At 36.4% G+C, this 24,261-nt stretch overlaps 1 pseudogene; it reads left to right on the top strand.

Moving 5' to 3' along the window:
• LOC120178761 overlaps positions 1-20,891 on the top strand; it is a 39,464-nt pseudogene extending 18,573 nt beyond the window's left edge.
• Positions 20,892-24,261: the final 3,370 nt, after the last annotated feature.

The raw sequence follows: 24,261 nt of genomic DNA, 5'->3' as shown, positions 1-24,261 counted from the left end.
CATATGTCTTGGATTATTATATATGGTCACAACATTGCTCATGGTGATGACTATATGCATGATCCTCAAACTTAAGATCATTACTATCTCAACATATATTGTTGTATATTTTGATACGGTTAAACATGCTTCGTAACTAGTTGCACGATAAAGACTGATATTGAACATATCATGATAGATGCAGTTAGGGGTGGGAATAGGCCAGACCATGCTTTAATAGGCCTAAGCCTGACCTACGATGAATTTTGTAGGCATGAGCCTGGCCTGTAGCCTATCAAAGGCTTTTATTTTGGCTCGGCCTGGCCTGTTTAAAAGCTTGTTTCACAATAAACATTTAATATTCATTTGATAATTATTTTTACTAAAAAAATAACACGCCTTCTATAATCGGTTAAACAAATCCTTAATATATAATTTGGTTTAATTTTTAATCTAACATTAATTTTGTTGGACACATATATATTGGTACCCAAAAAATAATATAAGTATTTTAAACACTAATTTTTGTCCCACATACATGTTTACACAGTACCCAAGGTCAGCACCATACCTTGATATTCCCGACGTCTACACTAGCACACCATCAAATCCTGTTGCCGCCCAGGCATCCATACTGTCCATGCTCCATTTTGTTGATATTTCTATTTGTTTGTAAGGAATATATAATAAAAAAATGAATGAAGTAATGGTGGGGGGACCCGCTCGTGAGAGATGATTGGAGGGGGAGAGATTGAAGAGAGAAAGAAACGGGGAAAGGGGTTTTGTTTAGTTTTAGGTTTATATATTAGATTTAAGCTTAATTATCTTCTAGACCCTATAGTTTAGTCAAATATTTCCAGTTTAGTCACTAATTTTAGAGTAAAGTCCTATTAAGTCACTCTAACTTAGGCGTATTTTACAAAGTAGTCACTCTAAATAGGCCGGCCTATTAGGCTTATAAGTCTTAATAATAAGCCTAAGCCTGACCTATTTAAATTAATAGGCTTTTAAAAAAGCATGAGCCTGGCCCTTTTATTAAATAGGTCAGGCTTTATGTAGGCCAGGCCGTAGGCCCCTATAGGTCGGCCTGGCCCTACGGCCTGGCCTATTCCCACCCCTAAATGCAGTGGGGTGTGAATGATTAATATAAGATTTGTCCTTCATACATAGTAGGAAACATATCACAAGCCACCTGATTGAGTGAGACTAAAAATGCATTGTCATGCTCAAATAAGTTAATATGAGATATCACAAATTATTCGTTCATTATAATATACTCTAGATATCAAGAAAGAATATATGGGCTATACAAGTATGACTATTTCAAGACGTATGCCTATTTTAGATATAAAAGAAAAAAATGATATAATACATAATAGAGTTGGTCACGAAGATGTTATGTCGAATCATGATTTCTTGTAACTTAGATGACATGATATATTGCTAGATGTCACTCATTGTTTGTAGTGTTAGAATGGTTCTAATATTACTACTAACGTTACAAGAACTTATAGGGTCACACCCAAGGGTTGAGATGAGCAAATTATAATAAATTACATGTATACAATTTTATTGTACTTAAAATAATATTTATATAATTAAGATCATATATATATTTATATGATTAAATAGATATTAAAAGGAATATAATTAATGTAATTATTTTCTTTTAATTAATTTGTAAAACCCTAAGTGTTAGGGCAACAACATTATAAAAGGAAAAGATTGGCCTAGCAATCATTTCTCTATTCTCATTAGATTTTACATGTTTTCTCAAAACAATTTTGGGAAAAGTTAAATTTTTGCTCTCAACCGGGTGAACCAAGTAGAGGCCGAGACATGATTTCGTAGAGGCTTTGTGATTATAACCGCTCGTGATTGTTGTTGCTTTGCTGCTATTCAAGGAACCCAATGTGAAATTTTGCATTTATTCCTCCCGATTTTGATATTTCGTACTTGGATCACTGGTGAAACGGTCAAATTTTTTTTCCGTTGAGCCATAGGATATGTCGACGGTTCCAACACCAATAACCATCCAAGAGTGAGATGGATTGTTATTGAATCTTCTTAACATATTCCATGATTCATTCTTATTTTGTTCCTCCGGAGGTCCATAGAACCCAGTGCAACGACACACGAAACCTTCAGAATCAATAATCAAAACATCAATGTGCGAGCTAGATAAAAAACACAAAACAACACTGCAATTAGACTTCCAAGAAAGACACAAGCCTCCTCTAGTTCCATTCGAATCCCCCTCAATACCGTGTACACGTACACATGAATTCCTAGTTTCTTCCATTCTCGAACCCTGTAGTTTTGTTTCCATGAAGAAAACTACAAAAAGAAAACTACAGAGGGATTAACATCTCTTAAGAGATGTCGGAGACGTCGAACTGCCCAAGGCATCCCTAAACCTCGGACGTTCAAGCATAAAAGATTTATGGTTGTCGAGTAGTCTGGGGCAATAGGCCTACCGATACTAAAAATGTGTTTTTCGATCCCTCATTCCTATACCGTTTAACACTTTCTCCCTTCTCCAACAAGTTCTCTTCCTCGACCTACGTCATTACCACATCTAAGCCCCCTTTAGAAATCGCAACAATATTAGTCCAAGCTTTCAGACTCTTAACCTTCGAGGCCAATGATAGTTTGGATGAAGACGCTCCGCTATCGTTCTGCTCTCTGATTCAATAATTTCTTCCTATTATATCAACCAAGGGCTAGTGTCAATCCCTCTCCTCCGTTGAGGCACTCGTAATCAAACATCCTATTGAAACTCTGACTCCTTCTCTTGTAAAACACGTTGAGGGAAAAAGCTTTCGTCGTGGCCCAACTTTCCACATAAGAAACAGAACAATTTCAACTTTTCATATTGAAAAGTTGCATAAATAGTTTGGTCGTTCAAAAGAGCAATCCTCTTCTTTTTTCTTTTCAGGGACTTACGCACATCCAACCCCACACGAATTCGTAAACTGACTCTGTATCCCAAGGCTTTTTTCGAGTCATTGTAATCAACAAAAGTGCCTAGGAAATTCCCCAATTGCATCGCCATTTGCCTTGCGATTAATCAAGTCAGAAGGTCATTTGCCAGAACCTAGAAATTGACACGATTAAGATCCACCACCATAGGATCTTCCCCCCTTTCAATCGATGTAAGATTAACATGTGTGAACTAAAATATCAGGACTAACTGCCTCAATCCTATCCACATCTATTACATGATAGAGGCAAAATAAAAATCTCTCATCCCCCAATTCAGAAATAGAAATACCTCTAATTGGAAGCCAAACATTAGCCAACGTAGTTCTCATCGCTTGAAAATTTAATGTGCTACCCGTGAGGAATCTGCCCACAGAATTGTTTTCGAACGAGATAGACGTTACATCATGCGACTGCTCAAGAACTAAGGCTTCATCTTCCTCTTCACCCATATTAAGAACCTTCAACTCCTACACTATCTCACCCATCAGAAAACGAATACAAAAACCAGTAAAAACTGGGAAGCTAGCAATGCTAGAGACTGAGATAACTCAGAGACAAGACAAACTTTTTCGAGAGACGGTTGTGAACAAACCAGAGAAAAACCCTAACATAGAGGGTAATGCTTTCTAATTATTTAATTTGTTAAGACTTGATTATTATATGACGATTGAATAATACATTGGTGCAGAGTTTATGTATGTTTGCTTGTTGGGTAGAAGATCCAAATGGAATCTATTTTAAGAAAAATCTTGCTAGGATTGTTGACATTTTATGGGTTGCAAAAAATGGAATGAAGATGCAGGTTTGTTGATTATATAACACTAAAATTAAGTTAAACTTTCGTTAAAATATTAATACTTTATTGTTCATTATTGTCTCAACTAACTAGTATTTGTATTTTCAATATTTCACCATGCAGAGCTTTGGAAGTAAAGTTTGGGATGTTGGTTTCTTTCTCAAAGGTATGCTCGCTAGTAATTTACCCGATGAAATTGGACCTACTTTAATGAAGGTGCACGAATTCCTCAAAAACTCGCAGGTTTAAAAAACCTTAAACCATAAAATCGTAAACTTTATATACAGGGATTCTATATATGTGACCTGTTGAACTTTGAAGGTTAGGGAAAATCCTCCGGGAGACGTTAAAAGAATGTTTAAACATATTTCTAAAGGATCTAGGGCATTTCCTGATCGAGATAATGGATGGAAAATCATGGATGGTACTGTAGAGGCTTTCAATGTAGTTTTCTTTCGTTAGATCAAAAATAGACATTTTGATTATGAAATAAAAATCATTGTTTAACAACGTGTTGCTTGTTGTGCAGTGTTGTTTATTTCTTTCAATGATGGCACCAGAATTTTAGTTTATTTTGATTTTATCCTCTTATTTTCGGCTGAATTTCTCAAATAATGCAGTGGAAAAAATTATTTGCTCGAATAATACAGTCGACATATTATTTTGTTAAATAGGGTGAATGCTATAGTAAACATCGAAGACGCATAGGAGTCCAAGCGACTTACCCAAACCCCTTGAAGACGCATTGGAGTCCAAGTGTCTAACATTTCCCGACCAGCAAAGTCGATACAATCCCCTCGAAGATGCATGAAAATGCATGCGTCTTCCCCCTCACATGCATGGGCCATGCACGATTCATGAAAGGTACATTTACCGACGTAGGTAATGTCCCTGACCCATACCATCCCTTCTTCCTTGTGGCCCTTGCATGCATGCATGCATGGCAGCAATAATGGCGTGTAATATAACCACGTGACTATGTAGGCATTGTAGCAATAATGTTGTAACTATTGGAGCAATAATGGTAGGAGTAGGGACGGACGGTTGGGGGTTGTGGTTGGAGGCATTGGGGTTGGTTTTTAAATATAAATATGAGGTGTAGGGAGGGAGAGAGGATTACACCGAGAGTGAAAAAAAGAAGAGAAGAAGAAAGAAGAGAAAAGAGGAAGAAATAAGAGAAAAGAGAAAGAAAGAAGAAGAAGAGAATATCGGTTCGTGCTACATTATTCGACAAATTTATATGAAATTAGTTTACAAGTTTGTTAATTTTTTTGGAAGAACGAAGGTGAACTAAGTTTGAATAAATTTTATTTGAGGTATTTTATAATTATTTTTACAAATATTTGTTAATGTTACGATTGTTGTTATGTTTATATATATATATATATATTTTATTATATTATAAATACAAATTTTGATGTTGTAGAGAAAATGAGCAACAACTTTTTCACGATTGTCCACTATAATGGACATAATATGGAAAATGAGGACGGAGTTGTTTTCCATTCTGAAAGACCTATAAATATGATGTTCAAAAGGGGCATCACATTTGTAGAAATGAAGCAGAGGATAGAAAGAAGGTGATGGAGTAGTGCATGAATATGAGATAGAATACAACAAACTTAGTCGTTATGCTACTGAGTTAGTTTCTAATGATAAAGCTCGACATGATTGGTTTATCGAGGGTCTAAGGCCTAAGTTAAAAGAGATGATGTTGGCGTTAAACTTGCCTAGCTTGCAGGAAGTCATAAACCGAGCTAAGGTTATAGAGAGAGCTCAAGAGGAGACTTTAGTAGCAGAGCAGAGTTTGCAGACAGAGAAAATAGTTGGAATGTCTTCAACTTCCCATCATGCTAAGAGAGGCAAGGGCTCGAGTTCTCGATATACTGACAGAGATAGTTCTACTGTTGCTTCTCAGAAAACTAAACAATCACAATTTGTTGATGCTAGCTCAGGTAGATCTTATGGAGAAAGAAGTAATCCATATCAGACATGTGGAAGATTTCATCGGGGAGTATATAGAGTGCTCTCTGGAGCTTGTTTTCTTTAAGGAGAAACAGGTCACTATGCTCAAAACTGTCCATAGAGATCCGGAGATAGGTCAGTGCAAACTGAGAGATCAGTAGCAGCACCTAGTAGAAGCAGATGAAGAGGAAGATCCGGTGGTCAATCTGAGTCTAGCCAACGACAAGAAACTCGGGGAGTGGCTCAAATTATAACATTAAAAGTAACAAGGATCGGGATGACCCGAAAATCATAACATGTAGATTCCATCTTTTTGATGAGCCTGTATTTGTTCTAGTTGACCCTTGTTCCACATACTCTTATATTAGTACAAAGTTGGTTAGAACTAGAGGAATTCCTTTAGAACCAATTTTTAGTGAAATGATAGTGGTAAACCCTATGGGTCATTGTGCAACTCGGGTATGTAGAAAATGTTCAATCAAGATTCAAGGGGTTGTGTTCCTGACAAACTTGATGGAATTGAACTCATTGGAAACTACAAATATTCGTTACTTATTTTTAATCAGAATAAATAAATTTTAATTAAGAATTTTAATTAAAATACATAAAAGAAATATTAACTCCCTGCAAGAGGAAAGTCAATCATTGTTCGACTAATCGGTGTTAAAAATGGAAGTCTGTGCCAAGCTGTTGGGTTATGGGGTCCAACAATCACCCTTAGGGATTCTATCGAGTATGAGAGCGATATCAGGTGCTTGACAGCCCAACCTGTCAAGGCCCACGTGTGTCTTGCGAAGCCCCTAGGCCCGCCCGCAGCACGCTATAAATGCAGGGCTCTGTAATGTCGTGGTGAATTGTGGAGGGTGCCCCACAAGAATCTATATTGGCTTAGGGGAAAGCAATGATCACCCGCTACAAAGATATAAGGTTAAAATGGCCCACCTACTTATCACCAATTGGTTTTAAAAATGAATGGTGATCATTCGCTTCAGAACTCTGTAATTAAGCGTGCTTGAACTAGAGTAATTCAAGGATGGGTGACCCACTGGGAAGTTGTTCGAAAATTGAATGACTCGATCCTATCAAGTGGTATCATAGGAGGTTGCAGGTTCGAATCCCCCAGGTGTTGCTCGGGTGATTGTTGGGTTATAGTGTCCAGTGATCACCCTTAGGGATTCTATCGTGTATAGGCGCGATATCAGGTGCCTGACAGCCCAACTTGTCGAGGCCCACGTGTGCCTTGCGAAGCCTCTAGGCCCACCCGTAGCATGCTATAAATGTGGGGCTCTACAATATCGTGGTGAATTATGGGGGGTGCCCCACAAGAATCCACCTTGGCTTAGGGGAAACCAGTGATCACCGGCTACAAAGATATGAGGTAAAAATGACCCACCTACTTATCACCAATTGGTTTTAAGAAGGAATGGCGACCATTCGCTTCAAAACTCTATAGTTAACCGTGCTTAAATCAGAGTAATTCAAGGATGGGTGGCCCACTAGGAAGTTGTTCGAAAATTGAATGACTCGATCTTATCACAAGCTGTCATAACCGTCTTTCGGTTGGGCCCCGCATAGGGCTTCGACTTGAAATAAATGGGTTGGAGTCGCCACCGACCATTTTAAAACGAATTTGGGTGGGTCGGACACCATCTTACCTGATCTGCGTTGTACCAGAAACATGTCGGGTTCGAGAGTCGGTTACGGTCAAGGAAGGATTAGCACCCTTGAACCGCCCTTTCGGTACCAATTAATTTGTCGGTTGTCTTTTATTACGAAAATTAAGAATTTAAATTGAAATTTAAAAATCCGATTCGAATTACTTACCTTTTGATTGGTTGGAAGTACGACTGAAAAAAAATATGTTAGATAAAAAAAATACTCAAACAAAATGCTAATAATAAAAAATAAATAAAAATAGGTAAAAAATATAAAAACTTAGGATCAAATTGGAACAAATTGAGCTTAATGAATTAGAAAATGAACTGCAAAAGAACAAATAAAAAGTTAGGGGACCAATTCACATAATATAAAAAAAAATACAGGGACTAAATTGATTAAATTGGGAATTCGGAGGTAAATTTACGGGTAGTGACCACATTGAATTGCGACTCAAAATTTGGGGGACAGCGGAGAGGATTTAAGAATCCTATATTTGCAAAACAAACCCTAGTATATAAATAGCCAAACACCTCCATTTTTATTTCATTTCCACACTTTCTCAGAGATATCATTTCTCCCGGTTCTCTCAAGGCCTCCTCTCCCAGACGATTTCCTGCCACAACTTCGGTGACCTTTGTCGCACTGGCCACTACGCCGGCTGCCGCCGGCGGTGGCCGGAAAAAGACCGCTTAGCCCGAAACACTCCTCTCGACCCTGTAAACCCAAAACTAAACCCCAAATTCATTGAAAAAACTCCAAACGCCGTAGATCTGCTCTAAAGTTTCGATCTTTACCCTTTTTTTGTTGGTGACGCTTCGTTTCCTGGCGAGTTCCTCCCGTTTCCGACGTGTACTGAGTAATTTATTGCTCTTGTGTTCACTGGGGTCTCGAACGGCTTTATTGCTTGCCTGTTTCTTGTTTCGATGTTTGGTTATTTTGGGTTATTTTCGGGTTTTTGTTGTGCTGTTGACTCAATGGAGTCTTGTTTGGTTACTGTGCTGGTATGATGTTGTGGTGTTGTTGATGTTTATTGTGGCTCGATTTGTTGGCAGTGGTTTGGTATTGTTTTTGTAGGTTCTCGATCTTTGTTGGCCGTTTATTCTCGCCGTGGGTACCGTTGATGGTACTGTTGTTGGTGTTTTGGGTTATGTCGGTTTACTGTAATGGTCCCTCGGTGTAGCACTGTTTGCTTGGTTCGTGATGATTCTCTGGTGGGTTTTTTTTTGTACTGTGTTGGTCGTGGGTTTTTATAACCCCCCACCGGTCGTTGGTCTGTTCCGAAATACGGGGCTCTCGTGGCCGTGGAGGCCGGACACCCCGGGATGGGTCAGTCCCGGGAATCTCGGCCGGAAAATCTGACCGTTTGGGTGACGTGCTTGACTCCTCGAATCCCTTGTGCGACGTCTGTTGACATACGTGCCTAGGGTTTTCAGACCATAAACCTTTGTTGGGCTGGTTCAGGCCCGTTCTGACTTGTTTGGACCTCGTTTTGGACCTAAAACAAAACCAAAATAAGTTAAAAAATGAATAATAATAATAATAATAATAAATAATAATAATATATATACATAAATATTTTCAAAAAACATAATATATAAATTTTCAAAATGTTTTTTTAAACTATATAATATACGAATGTTTTCAACATGTTTTCAAAAATATTATATAATTTTTCAAAAATGTTTTAAAAACTATATAATATAAATGTTTTCAAAATGTTTTCAAAAATGTTTTCAAAAATTATATATAAGTTTTCAAAATGATTTTAAAAATTATATATTATATATATTTTTTAAAATGTTTTTTAAAAACTATACATTATATAGTTTTAAAAACTATTAAAAACTATATATTATATACGTAGTTTTAAAATATGTATATATATATATATATATATAAATATGTATGTACATATAAAGAAAAAAAATATGTCAACGAAAATTAGTGTCTACAGCTACCCCTCTTTGTCCTTTTTCGTGGAACGAAAAATAGGACAAAGATAAAAAGACATAAATTTTCGTTCGGTAGAGTTGAAAAATAACTCCCTGTCAAATTGAGTTGCAGATGGCTCCTCTGTTGCGAAGTCGAGTCCACCTTGAAATGATATGGAATTGAAGCCGTAGTTCGGAATTTGAATCGGAACGTGGCTTCTCGTTGCCAAATTATAGCCAACTTTGGTATTCTTCCCGGTTTAAAGACCTTGGTTAAAACTCGAATGGAAAATAGTACCTGGACTCTACCCAGTGGTTGATTTTGAGCTGAATGAAATCGAACTCGAAAGGTATTCGTTGACAGATAGCTTTTATCAACTTAAGCTATACTGTCGGAAAGCGGTTTCTTGCCACTAAGGCACGGCTAACCCGAGTCTTATTGTCGACTTGAAAGCTTCGAATGCAATCGGACAGTAGTGAATGATGTGTCATCGAGCTGAATGGAATCGAACTCGATAATTTTATTGACAGATAGCCCTTCTTGCCTTGAGCTATTCTTTAAACTTGATTTGCCTCTAAGTTGAATATAATTAAACTCGAAGGTCTTTAGCAGATAGCCCTTCTGGACTTAAGCTATACTGCAAATGATGTGTCGTTGAGCTGAGTGTAGTCAAACTCAAAGGTCTTTTGTTGGCAAACAACCCTTCTAGACTTAAGTTGTGCTGCAAATGATGTGCCTTGGAGCTGAGCGTAGTCGAACTCGAAGGTCTTTGGTTGGCAGATAACCCTTCTCGACTTAAGTTATGCTGCAAATGATGTGCCCTCGAAGCTGAGTGTAATCAAACTCGGGGGTCTTTGGCAAATAGCCCTTCTCGACTTAAGCTATGCTGCAAATGATGTGCCGTTGAGCTGAGCGTAGTCTAACTCAAAGGTCTTTTGGTCACAGATAACCCTTCTAGCCTTGAGTTATGCTGTAAATGATGTGCCCTCGAAGCTGAGTGTAATCGAACTCGGGGGTCTTTGGCAGATAGCCCTTCTTGACTTAAGCTATGCTGCAAATGATGTGCCTTGGAGCTGAGCGTAGTCGAACTCAAAGGTCTTTGGTTGGCAGATAACCCTTCTCGACTTAAGTTATGCTGCAAAAGATGTGCCCTCGAAGCTGAGTGTAATCGAACTCGGGGGTCTTTGGCAGATAGCCCTTCTCGACTTAAGCTATGCTGCAAATAGTTTGTTTAAAAAAATGGCTTCCCTTAACGGGTCGAAGCCGGTCATGATTCTTCAGGTGGTTCCTCTGAGCGAGAACCAAGTAAGACAATCATTGGATGACTCCCATTTTATGGGAAAGCCCGTTGATGAATTCTGACAGCCAAATATCTTTCGTTGTGGAATTGAATTCTGGCTTGAAGACATAAACTGGAAACACGTTGCTCATTGTTGAGTTGAGCTAAACTGAATTTGATCTGAATTGGTTCTCGAACCCATCTGAAATTGGTTCTGAGATCTGTAGATATGTAAAGTCGGTTGAGGTGTAGCTTCTTGCTGCTGAGTTACACCATCGTTCTTTAAAGGTGCTTGCAAGTCGAGTAGCCTTTATCCTGAAGTCGAAGCTTGACTCTGAAAGCTACAAAATTATGCATGCTAAAATGATGGATGTGATGCACCTAAGTATGTCTAAGATGCATGCAACATGAATAAATTATGTGTTATTTCTTGGATGGAGTCTCGTGCTTTGTCTGCCAATCTGGTCCTTGGAATCGATCGTGCCCAATTCTCTTTTCTGGGCTTTGGCTTTACAGACCTTTCATATCTGAGACTGTCCTGTTTGAAAATGTTTTTCTCCTTTTTTCTTGTTTTAGGAGGGGAAATGATGAAAATTCTGTAAAATATTGTTCGTAATTGAATCAAATTGTAAACATGAGTTCAAAGTATATCAAAGGAAGCAATAGCTCTTTTTATGATTTCAGAGTTACAGCTCTTTGACAAATGTTCAAAGGGATGAGTTGGCTTTAGGTTGGCCTCCTATTTTCTAAGGTTCTGGCAAAAAGAAAAAAATGTCATTTTTTTTTTGTCATTGTAACAGACTCTTTTCCTTGGCTTGGCTTTTTAATTGGTTGCGGACAAAATGAGGCAACTAGCATTATCGATTACTAGACCTTCTATTTCGGTTCTCCGAAATCTTTCATTTGTTCAAGTTTTGTAGGCTCCTCTAACAAAGGTAGTGTAGAAATATCGGTCTAAAAATAAAATCCTTGAGTGCTCGTGTGAAGTTGACTATAACAAGTGTTCTTTAACTCCCTTAGTCCATTTTTACCGAAATTCCTTATTTAATATTGCCATTATCTAGCTAGCTAAATCCATAAAGCGTGGGCGTTTAACCAATTGCTCTAGAGGGACAGCCCAATATGTAAACACCTTTATCAGGTTAGCTGAAATCTTATCCATAAAGCCGGGGCATTTATCCAATTGCCTTAGAGGGATAGCTCAAGCTTTATTGTATAGTATAATCACCTTTATCAGGCTAGCTGAATATTATCCATAAAGCCGGGGCGTTTAACCAATTGCTTTAGAGGGACAACTCAAGCTTTATTGTATATATAATAGTGTAATCTGGGTACACGGATCAAATTTCTTAAGTTTGTTAAGAAGAACCGGTTATAGTCTAGGTGTTTTTGAAAGTCAAGGAATCTCATCTTTTAGAGTTCAATTACCAAGCAACTGGCCTAAACTAGATTCACCTACTCGACTATTCCATCTGTGAAGATCATTATCATCACTGAACGTCTTAAATAAAAAGCATAGTAATGTCATTTGCAAACGATGTCCCATGTTGTCCGCACCTTATGAAAGGAAATTGTTATATTGGTTAATTGCAAGAGCAGGGTATGGTGTTTGAGTGTATATTCTGGGTAAGGTCAAAGTCCTCGTTTTTAAATCATGTTACTTCGTCAAAGATCTGTAACTTTGAACCATTTACAGAGTTTCTTAATTCGGATGATATTCAAAGAATTGTGAGTTTGCAAATGTGATTCATTGCTTACAATCTTTAAAGTATCATAAATTTATTCAAATATCCAAAGAAAGTTCAAAAACAAGTCCCAAACATGAAAAAAAATCAAAAACAAATTCAAACAAGATGTCTCAAAATCGAATAAGGCCTTATCAGGATGCCCCACTTGTCATGACTCTTTCTGCTTTAGGAGTGTCATTGCTTTCATCGTAAAATTCCAGCTCTTTCCTGTCCATCATTAGTTGGATTAAGGCTCTAAATTCGGCACATTCTTGTACATCATGTCCATCTTCATTGTGATAACAACAATAGATGTCACTTTTGGAATCTGATGTGCTAAGATGTGGTGCAAGAAACCCCTCATTTATCATTTGCCTCCATACCAAAGCAAGAGGTAACTTCACTTCGGAAACTCTGGTTTTGGCCTTTTTACCTTTTTCCTCGGTGACTGCACTTTCCTTATTCTCTTCATGTTTTGGTTGGGGGTTCTGTGCAACGTGGAGTGATTCTGAATTATTAAAATGAATCCAACCCCTGTTGCGCATCCTTTGGATAACCCTCTTAAAGGGGAGGCAATTTTCGATAGCATGCCCCGAAACACTACCATGATATTCACAGTGCGTATTTTTGTCATACCACCTGGGGTATGGGGGCTTTAGAGGTGTCTCGGGATAGGGTGACACCACATGTACGTCAAACAGTTATTGGTAGAGCTCCTTGTATGTCATGGGAATGGGATCAAAATGCTCTTTTTCCTTCATTTGTTTTTGCCTACAAAAGGGTGCGATTGGAAACGACTTTGAAATGTTGATGATCTCTCTTTCTTTCTTCTTCAGGGGAGGCTTTCCACCCGTTCTACCTCCTGGGTTAATGGTAATTTCTACCCTTGTTGTTTTGACCTCTTCTTCAAATTTCGGAATGCGATAACTATCCGAATTATCTTGAAATCCTGGTAAGATTCTGGGCGAGACAACCACTTGCGGGGTAAGTGGCATGGTTACCCCTTCCGATGAGCATGCCCCAGGCACACTTGTATGACGTAAGCCAACTAACTTGGCAACGATCTGATCGATCAAGGACTCTTGGCCTTTCGTGATTGCATCTAGGGTACTCTGGCTATTCTTATTTATCTTTTCTTCTAACTCTCTCTGGAGCTTCAACATGTTCTCTTCGATCTGAGTAATTCTGGCTTCCATCTTCTTTTCGGTTTGAATGAGGATGACACATGTCCGAAGCTTGTGGAGGTATGTCCAGTGTTTGTACCCTTCCTTTATGAAAATATCTTATTAGTTCATGTGACTGCAGTGAAAAAAAAAGGAAAACTATGTGAAATATGCAAGAATGCATGATGCATGAAATGTTCGAGGCATTGATCCGAAAAATGTGTATGTTATTATAAATAATCCTTATTAGGGACAAAAGTGTTTTATCTTTTAACAGACAAAAAAATATTGACAGCTTTTGATATGTCGACTAGTCTTCTACCTTCGTCTGTCACCGATTGAATAACCTGTCGACCCGCTCTGGCTTCTCTGGGTGAACCGTACAAATGTCGAGTTGCTTTTTTGTACTGGCCTAAGAAGTCTCGAATGACTGCATCTCTGGAATTTATCTTTTGTTGAATTGTTCCCAACGAATACGTCATTGGAGCCCCCAATTGATAGGAACTACGTGAAGTCATTTGTTTGAATTCGTCAGCAATGGTCTCCAATTCCAGCTATCGTTTTGCCATTGTTGTCTTTGAAGGGACTCCCAAGATTAGTAACCTTCATCTTGCCCCAACAACCTCTGCCAGTCAGTTCTTCAAAGATAGACTTTCATCGTGCTTGATGTAGACCCGCTTCATTCTGAGTCCTTTATAATGAAGCAGAGTGATATACTCTTCAGTTGTGGGCACCACGTCTTCTGGTTTGAAGGTGACACATAGTTGCCTTGTCCTCTGCATTTTCATCTCTTGTATTACAACCCCTTTGTCCATTAATGCAGATTATTCATGTTTAACAAACACGCTTTTGGTGGATCAACACCTCTTTCGAATGATTCAAATGATAAAAAAATGCCAAAGAGCAACAATGAAAGAAAAAAGTTAGTGAGATAAGGATAATAGTAAAAAAAGATGATGAAAATGAAACGTCCTACCCCACATGATATCTACCCCACATGCTTATTATTCCTACCCGGACATGATCTCTATCCCGCATGCTAATTTCAAACAAATCCTAACCACATATTTGTCTAGTTCGCATGCTTTGAACAGAAAATAAAGCAGGAAACAAAGCAGTCTAGGGTTTGGAATAAGGTTTTGGGGTGGGCTCTAATTCTCCATGGTCTCCCGGTTTAGGTGCTAAAAAATGGTACCCGAGTTCTCCTTGCTGGTCCCCCCTTGGGCTTGTCAGACCCTTAGTCCTAAACACATCACAGGCTTGTGTGGACTAAGTTAAACTCGAGAGGACACATTCCCTTATGCCCATACGGAGAATAAATTCACACAAAGGCATAAGGTATATGAATCCCGAAGGTTACTTGCTATGCCCATACGATGAATAAATTCACACGAAGGCGTCGCTTTCACCCCCACTTAAAATGGGTTCGGAGCTCGGGTATAGAGCCTTTAGATGAAAAAAAGTTGGGAAAGTTGAAATCATTAGAAAACTGTCAGTACAACTATTTATTTGAAAATTGATCAAAGGTAAATAATTAGAATCGAATAAATAAATTTAAATTTGCAATTTTCGCTCAAAAAGATAACCATAAATTAATTTCGGCCTGACTCACTTACCTGTCCCCAGCAGAGTCGCCAAGCTGTCGTTACCGTCTTTCGGTTGGGCCTCGGATTGGGCTTCGACTTGAAATAAATGGGTTGGAGTCACCACCGACCATTTTAAAACGAATTTAGGTGGGTCGGACACCATCTTACCTGATCTGCGTTGTACCAGAAACATGTCAAGTTCGGGAGTCGGTTACGGTCAAGGAAGGATTAACACCCTTGAACCGCCCTTTCGGTACCAATTAATTTGTCGGATGTCCTTTATTACGAAAATTAAGAATTTAAATTAAAATTTAAAAATCCGATTCGAATTACTTACCTTTTGATTGGTTGGAAGTACGACTGGAAAAAAATATGTTAGATAAAAAAAATACTCAAACAAAATGCTAATAATAAAAAATAAATAAAAATAGGTAAAAAAAATATAAAAACTTAGGATCAAATTGGAACAAATTGAGCTTAATGAATTAGAAAATGAACTGCAAAAGAACAAATAAAAAGTTAGGGGACCAATTCACATAATATAAAAAAAAATACAGGGACTAAATTGATTAAATTGGGAATTTGGAGGTAAATTTACGGGTAGTGACCACATTGAATTGCGACTCAAAATTTGGGGGACAGCGGAGAGGATTAAAGAATCCTATATTTGCAAAACGACCCCTGGTATATAAATAGCCAAACACCTCCATTTTTATTTAATTTCCACACTTTCTCAGAGATATCATCTCTCTTGGTTCTCTCAAGGCCTCCTCTCCCAGACGATTTCCGGCCACCACTTCGGTGACCTTTGTCGCACCGGCCACTGCGCCGGCCGCCGCCGGCAGTGGCCGGAAAAAGACCGCTTAGCCCGAAACACTCCTCTCGACCCCGTAAACCCAAAACTAAACCCCAAATTCATTGAAAAAACTCCAAACGTCGTAGATCTGCTCTAAAGTTTCGATCTTTACCCTTTTTTTGTTGGTGACGCTTCGTTTCCCGACGAGTTCCTCTCGTTTCCGACGTGTACTGAGTAATTTACTGCTCTTGTGTTCACTGGGGTCTCGAACGGCTTTGTTGCTTGCCTGTTTCTTCTTTCGATGTTTGGTTATTTTGGGTTGTTTTCGGGTTTTTGATGTGTTGTTGACTCAAAGGAGTCTTGTTTGGTTACTGTGCTGGTATGATGTTGTGGTGTTGTTGATGTTTATTGTGGCTCGATTTGTTGGCAGTGTTTTGGTATTGTTTTTGTAGGTTCTCGATCTTTGTTGGCCGTTTATTCTCGTCGTGGGTACCGTTGATGGTACTGTTGTTGGTGTTTTGGGTTCTGTTGGTTTACTGTGATGGTCCCTCGGTGTGGCACTGTTTGCTCGGTTCGTGATGGTTCTCTGGTGGGTTTTTTTTTGTACTGTGCTGGTTGTGGGTTTTTATAACCCCCCACCGGTCGTTGGTCTGTTCTGAAATACGGGGCTCTCGTGGCCGTGGAGGTCGGACACCCCGGGATGGGTCAATCCCGGGAATCTCGACCGGAAAATCTGACAATTTGGGTGACGTGCTTGACTCCTCGAATCCCTTGTGCGGCGCCTGTTGACATACGTGCCTAGGGTTTTCAGACCATAAACCTTTGTTGGGCTGGTTCAGGCCCGTTCTGACTTGTTTGGACCTCGTTTTGGTCCTGAAACAAAACCAAAATAAGTTAAAAAATGAATAATAATAATAATAATAATAAATAATATATATACGTAAATATTTTCAAAAACACATAATATATAAATTTTCAAAATGTTTTTTTAAACTATATAATATACGAATGTTTTCAACATGTTTTCAAAAATATTATATAATTTTTCAAAAACGTTTTAAAAACTATATAATATATAAATGTTTTCAAAATGTTTTCAAAAATGTTTTCAAAAATTATATATATAAGTTTTCAAAATGATTTTAAAAATATATATATATATTTTTTTAAATGTTTTTTAAAAACTATACATTATATAGTTTTAAAAACTATTAAAAACTATATATATACGTAGTTTTAAATATGTATATATATATATATATATATATAAATATGTATGTACATATAAAGAAAAAAAATATGTCGACGAAAATTAGTGTCTACACAAGCCCAAGATTGTAACAACATCAGACATCCACTTATTTCCACGGTATTAGTATCATCCAATTTTAAGATATATGATCGAGTTGCATATACAATTTCTTCTTCGGTGCTATTTTTTTGAGTTGAAATTGATCCTCCAACCACGAAAGCCTCAAACGCCACCCTTTTACATTTGGGCTTACTGTTGTCTTCCCAAGAAACTCATTGCAAAGTGTTTCCACGTTTTTATAATCATCTTTCATCACCACCGACATCCCATTTGTTCAAACCCCGAGTTGTAAGGCCACATCTTCTAGGGTTATCGTGCATTCTCTGCACGACAAATGAAATGTATGTGTTTCTGGCCTCCAACGTTCAATCAATGCACTTATCAAACTCGGGACCAACTTATACTCCCATACAAATGTAACATGATAAAATCCATCCTATTCCAGGTTATCTTCAATCAAAGAGTGTGGCTTAGCAAGAATACTAATCCGATGACGGAGGACTCGCTGCTCGTCTTCCTACAATTATAATATTCATGAAATTTATATCAATTAATCATAAAATAAAAATTAATAATATTTAATCAACAATTATAATATTTTATTAAATAATAATAACAACGTCGCTCCCAAATGGCTAGAAATATGTTGAGCGTCAAGATGAAGTAGTTGATTTTGTTCTGCTATTTCAACGAGATGAATTTGTACAACGAAATTTAATAACATTAATAATTTAATAACACATACTACTAACTAACTACATCTAATTATTCAACAAACATATGAAACACATACAACTAATTGAAACGAAATTAACAAACATAAAAAATTTAAATTTATCGTCTATATTATTCATATTATTTTATAAATAATATAGATTTTATAAACAAAATTAACTAACTAACCGGGTTAAATTTGTCGAATAATGTAGCACGAACATATTCTCTTCTTCTTTCTTTCTTTTCTCTTATTTCTTCCTCTTTCTCTTCTTCTTCTCCTCTTCTTTTTCACTTCCGTTGTAATCCTCTCTCCCTCCCTACACCTCATATTTATATTTAAAAAACCAACCCCAATGCCTCCAACCACAACCCCAACCGTCTGTCCCTACTCCCACCATTATTACTCTATTATTGCTGCAATAGTTGCAGCATTATTGCTACAATGCCTACTTATTCACGTGGTAATATTACATGCCATTATTGCTGTCATGCATGCATGCAGGGCCATAAGGAAGAAGGGATGGTATGGGTTAGGGAGATTACCTACGTCGGTAAATGTGCCTTTCATGAATTGTGCATGGCCCATGCATGCGAGGGTATGGGTCGGGGGATTACCTATATCGGTAAATACAACGTGTCTTCGAAGGGCTTGCACCGACTTTGCTAGTCGGGTAACGTTAGACGCTTGGACTCCAATGTGTCTTCAAGGGGTTTGGGTAAGTCGCTTGGACTCCAATGCGTCTTCGGTGTTTACTGTAGCATTCATCCTATTTCACGAAATAATCTGTCGATTGCATTATTCGAGTAAATAATTGTTTCCACTGCATTATTTGAGAAATTCAGCCCTTATTTTCTATGATTAATTATGTTTTGTCTCTTCATTTTCTATGATTAATTATATTTTACCTGCCTTGAGTTGGAATCCTGTCTGATCCTATTGCAAAGTAAAAATGGTGGTTATCCAGGTTGGGAGCCAACAGGAGATAGTTTTTGGTGGGAGTTAATAACCATAATATCCATTTTAAAATGAGTACTAATCTCAATATATCTAACCTGCTAAAAACATTTTCACCTTAAACTAACTTTTTTAGTGGTTGAATTCAATCGAGTTTCTAGAGGATCTAATCGCTGAACATGAGTAAGTTTCTTATTTTTTTCTCTTTAATTAATCTCATTAATTATTCCATATATATAGTGGAGGGTAAATTACATGTTTAATATCTAAATTATTAATTTTGGTTTGTTTTAGTATCTAAACTTTCAAAAAAATTCAAAATCGTACCTAACGTTTGATTTTTGTTTCGTTTTAGTACCTCGCCATTAAAACCTTAACGGGTGGTTTGCACATGACATTTTTTATGGGTAAATTACATCATTCATCACTCAATTATGTTCTCACTCATATTTTGGATTCTAAAATTTATTTTTTAATTTAATTATATAACTTTCATAGTACACCTAATTTAATCACTCTAACTTTTAAATTATATATTAATAAAATAATAATGAAAAATGTCATGTTAAAAAATTATTAATAAAATAAATTAGAGTGCTTAAAATAGGAGCAATTTGAAAGTTCAATAATTAAATTTAAAATTTTTAAACTTTAGTACCAAAATAGGAGTAAGAAGATACTTGAGGGATGAATGATAATTTACCCATAAAAATGTTGTGTCCTTATGTTGTTAAAATGAAACAAAAAATACATTTCAGATATGATTTGAAAAAAAATTAAAAGTTTAAGTATTAAAATGGACCAAAATTGATAGTTTAGGTACTAAACACGTAATTTATCGTATAATGAAAAACCTAAATTTTATATTGATAAGAAGGATTTTTATTTTTGTGTAAAATTCAGGTACGTAGAATGCACATCATCTGTCATGCAGGCACTAGCTCTTGCCACAAAATTATACCCAGAACATAGAACAAAAGATATTGACAATTGCATAAAAAAGCTGAAAAGTTCCTTGAAGACACACAATACCTTGATGGTTCTTGGTAATGAATTAAAGAGCTTTTATGATTTTTTTAACAGTTTGTAGTGATTAGAAGAAGGTTGTATTCGTTTGTAATATCTTTTCATCATTGACAATGCATGCATCATGTTCGAATCCGATACCTCTAATGAGAGCATTCCCTATATGAATTTTTCACTCAAAACATTAATTTGGTGGGTTTTCACCATAATGACAAGCATATATAATTCCCACATATGCATCATAGATATGGAAGTTGGGGACTTTACTTTTTTTACGGCACATGATTTGCACTGCTAGGCCTTTAGGATCCTTGGAAGAACTACAAAAACTGCTTCGCCATTCGTAAAAGAGTTGGTTTTTGCTTAAAACACAAAGAGAAGATGGCAGTTGGGGAGAGAGTTATCTTTCTAATCCCGTTGACGATAGTATTAGGTGCTTGGATTTTATTAGAAATGATGATCCTAGGCATACCCAATCTCTTTCCATTAGTAAAAGATTATTGGAGAATCCGACTGCATATTCATTTTCACTCAATTATGACGACGAGGTGTTTTTGTCTAAGTCTCCTGTTAGGGTTAACTCTGTTTACTCAAGTGAAAAAGAGTTGTCCTCTAGAAAAAAAAAGAAAATAAAGAAGCAGAAATTTGGCTCCCTTTTGGATATTCAGGACAAAATACTATCGAAAGCTGAGAAAAAAAGAAGAGATCGAGCGTGGAAGAGATTCAATCTGTTTTGAAGAAAAGGTGGGCTGCTGCTTGTGTAGAATCGAGGGAGAAACTGCCTTTAGTTTCCTTGCCAAATTTATAGGATTTTCGTTTTTTTAATTAATAGGGGGATGAGATTTGTGTGCTGGGAGGAAGATTGATGAAGTCATGGTGATATGTTAGTGTTTTAGCAGGTTTGGTGATCACGGTTTCTGCTGTTGTTTGGATGCTTTAGCGTTTCTGGTTGGTCGTTCTGGAGCTGTTGGATTGCAGATTGGAGTTTTGGTCGATCTTTTGTGGCCACTGTAGCTCCATTAATTTCCATGATTTAGTTTGAAGTACGCAGGCTTATTAAGTCGAATTTGTTGAGTTCCGCTTTGATGTCTTTCCGAATGTGGTTATGTGGCTAGTTGTTTTGCTACTCTTTCTTATGTGTTTTTCTCGGCTGGTTTCTGTTACTGTGTGTAGTTATTTTTATAACAGCAGGTTAGATGTTTCCTTGTATTCTCCTGTATCTCAAGAAGTGTTGTATCTCAGGAGTTAGTTTCTGGCTTTCTGTTCTTTCCACCTCATGGTTCACTCTTTTTCCTCCAGTAGGTTTAGGGAGGTTTTTGAATGAGCTCTGTGGGGTGATGTACCTTGTATCCTTATGAATACAAAGTACCCATCTTTCAAAAAAAAACATACCTTATTATTCATTCGGTATAATAACAAAATTACTCCCAACGTTTGCATAAATAATCACTTTGTCCCTTATCATTTTTTTGAAATATTTTAGCCCCAACGTTTTATTTTAAAGCAAAATGTCTTTGGATGGATGAAAATCATTGCTAAAGTGGTATTACACATGGACATGTCACGTCTGTATGAGACATTGATAGTTAGTCAACTAACAATTTTCATCCAACCAGAGAACAATTTACTCCAAAATGAAACGTTGGGGCTAAAATGCTTCAAAAGAAAAGATAAGGAGTAAAAACGCCATTTATACAAATGTTGGGGAGTAATTTTATTATTATGCCTATTTATTACATACACAAATTTTTATTCTATTTGTACTTGTACTTGTTCATAAAAAGGTATATATACCCATATAAGGAAAAGAATCGAACCTGGTAAATACAGCACAGACTTTGATGGGTTTAATTATTGGTGGCCAGGTATGCTTTACATGCAATAAACAATAATTTTATATTTTTTGATAGTCTGGGTAGTACAAAAAAGTTATTGACAACGCACATACTCTGCAAATGTAATTATTTGAACCTAAAATTTTTAGGAAGATCAACACTCTTTTTAACCACTAAAATCGTTTAATGAGTTCAATGATTTTACAATTCTAAATAAAAAAAGAAACGATACATATATATTACTATGTAGATTTTCATAATCACCATACAGATAGAAATATGCTTCTGAATAGGCTGAGCGGGATCTTACACCTCTTCATCGAGCTGCAAAATTGTTAATAAATTCTCAGCTCCCAAACGGTGGTTTTCCCCAGTAGTAAACCACACATATCTAGATTACATATGCTTTCTGAATATATGTGTGTGTAAATTTTGGATGAAATGAAAATTGCAGGGATTGGGTGGAACTTTCTTCGAGAATAACATGTTACACTATACATCATACAGGAATACTTTCCCATTGTTGGCTCTTGGGAATACCGCAATCATGTTTGGCCTTCTAAACAAATATGTTTTGAATAAAAATAAGGATCATTTGGAGGATGATCGTGTAAAATCTAAGAATAATTAGCTGCATTTGGATTTATAGTCATGGTATTTATCCTTTGTAATTGGAAAAGGGCATCAATGAATGTTTGGCCTTCTAAATAAATTAATATAGTTTTGAATGAAAAAAGCGATCCTTTATGTTGTCCTTTACTTTTAATTTTTAAGTTTGAAAGCGTCTAATTTTTATTTATGTTTTTTTTTGGTGAATTAAAAAAGATCAATTTTATTCCATTCATTTTCGCTCTTAAAAAGCTTAAAAACCCCCGCTTCAAATTCCGATCAAAATTCTCAACGACAAATAACAATGATAGTTAGCCGCCGCTACTGAAATATTAGACCCCAAAATTTCTAGTTCATTTTTTTACATCTTGAACATTAATCAAATGTTCATTTCGCTAGACATACCCCAAATTCTACAAATTTAACGTAAAATCCCTCAACTTTCTCTTTCTAATCTCCCTAGACTCGATGTCAAATAACATCAGTTTCAAATTATTATTTTTTTCCAATTTCAACGCTTCATTTCACTATTTGAATGGCTTATAAAGGAGCTTGAGCCATTGAATATGAAAATAACTTCAATTCTCTCGACTTTGTTGGTATCATTCAATAAGAAAAGATAAACATCAAAGTCGTATCAGTCATAATCTTAACCCTAAACTCTAATTCTCTATCTGAAGGTAAGCCTGATAATTTCTCAAAAAAAAAATACTTACGAAAATTCTTCCACAGCACAAGTTTTTCAATTTTGGACTTGGCACCCTTAAGTTTACGATATAAAAAAGACTTCACAACCTTCACTCCTCATCGTTTGGGCTGGCATTATTGTAATCACATGAATGGTGCTTTCGTCCTTCTCATTCGATACTAAAACTTGAATACCATCTAACCCACAGAGTTTTAATGGCTCCGTTCAACACTTCAAACTCTCATCATGCTCAAAGCCTCAAATGATTAGTTCATGTCTATTATCACATCAAACTCTCGAAAGACTAATTCCATTAATTCAACCGAAAATAATTGACCTTAAATCTCAATCAGGCATCTATCATAAACTTTGTCTACTAATACGTCGGATCCCAACATATTGAATATACAGACCCCATATTAGAATCCTTAATATGAACATCTTTTTGTCAAACGATCTTATTATTCAAACCAAACACATTATTATAATATTATAATATAAATAATGTATGTAAATGCAAAATGAAGGATTAAATTAAACATGATACAAATTTAAAGGTAATAAATTAAAGATTAAATTATATATTTTGTACCTAAATTTTCAGTTTTGATCTATTTTAGTATCTAGACTTTCAATGTTTTCAAAATCATACCTAATATTTACTTTTTGTTTCACCCCACCATTAAAAACTTAACGCATTCCTAAACTTTTAATTTTTTTCGAAACCTAAATTTTAAACGGGTACTAAAATGAAACAAAAACTAAACTTTAGGTATGGTTTTGAAAATATTGAACGTTTAGATACTAAAACGGACAAAACAGATAGTTTAAGTTCTGAATGCATAATTTACCCTAAATTATATTGTGAAAAATAAATAAAGGACCAAAATGAATTAAATTAAAGATGTAGCAAATCATATTGCAAGCCACGTTCTTAGTCTTGCTACGTTTGATCTGATCTGATCACCGTCTAGCACAACAGAACCACCGCTAAGCTGTTTCTTTAGACGATTATACAAGTTTCTTAAACTCTACTTCCAGCCTCTGTATTTCACACAACACATCTCTCCCTCCACTTATGCATTTTTACCCCTCTTTTCTTAAAGATCAAAAAAAAAAAAGATATTGAATTTTCGTCAAAAATAAGATTTTTCAGAACTCTTGTTTTGTGAGGTTATCTTATAAATCTTGCTTTTTTTTTTTGTAGAAATGGGTTGATGGCTAATTGTTCAAATAAGGTAATCTGAGATTG

Source organism: Hibiscus syriacus, unplaced genomic scaffold (genome assembly GCF_006381635.1).
Source record: "Hibiscus syriacus cultivar Baekdansim isolate YM2019G1 unplaced genomic scaffold, ASM638163v2 tig00112380_pilon, whole genome shotgun sequence".
Classification (NCBI taxonomy): Eukaryota; Viridiplantae; Streptophyta; class Magnoliopsida; order Malvales; family Malvaceae; genus Hibiscus; species Hibiscus syriacus.
This window is presented reverse-complemented; position numbering and strand designations above follow the sequence as displayed.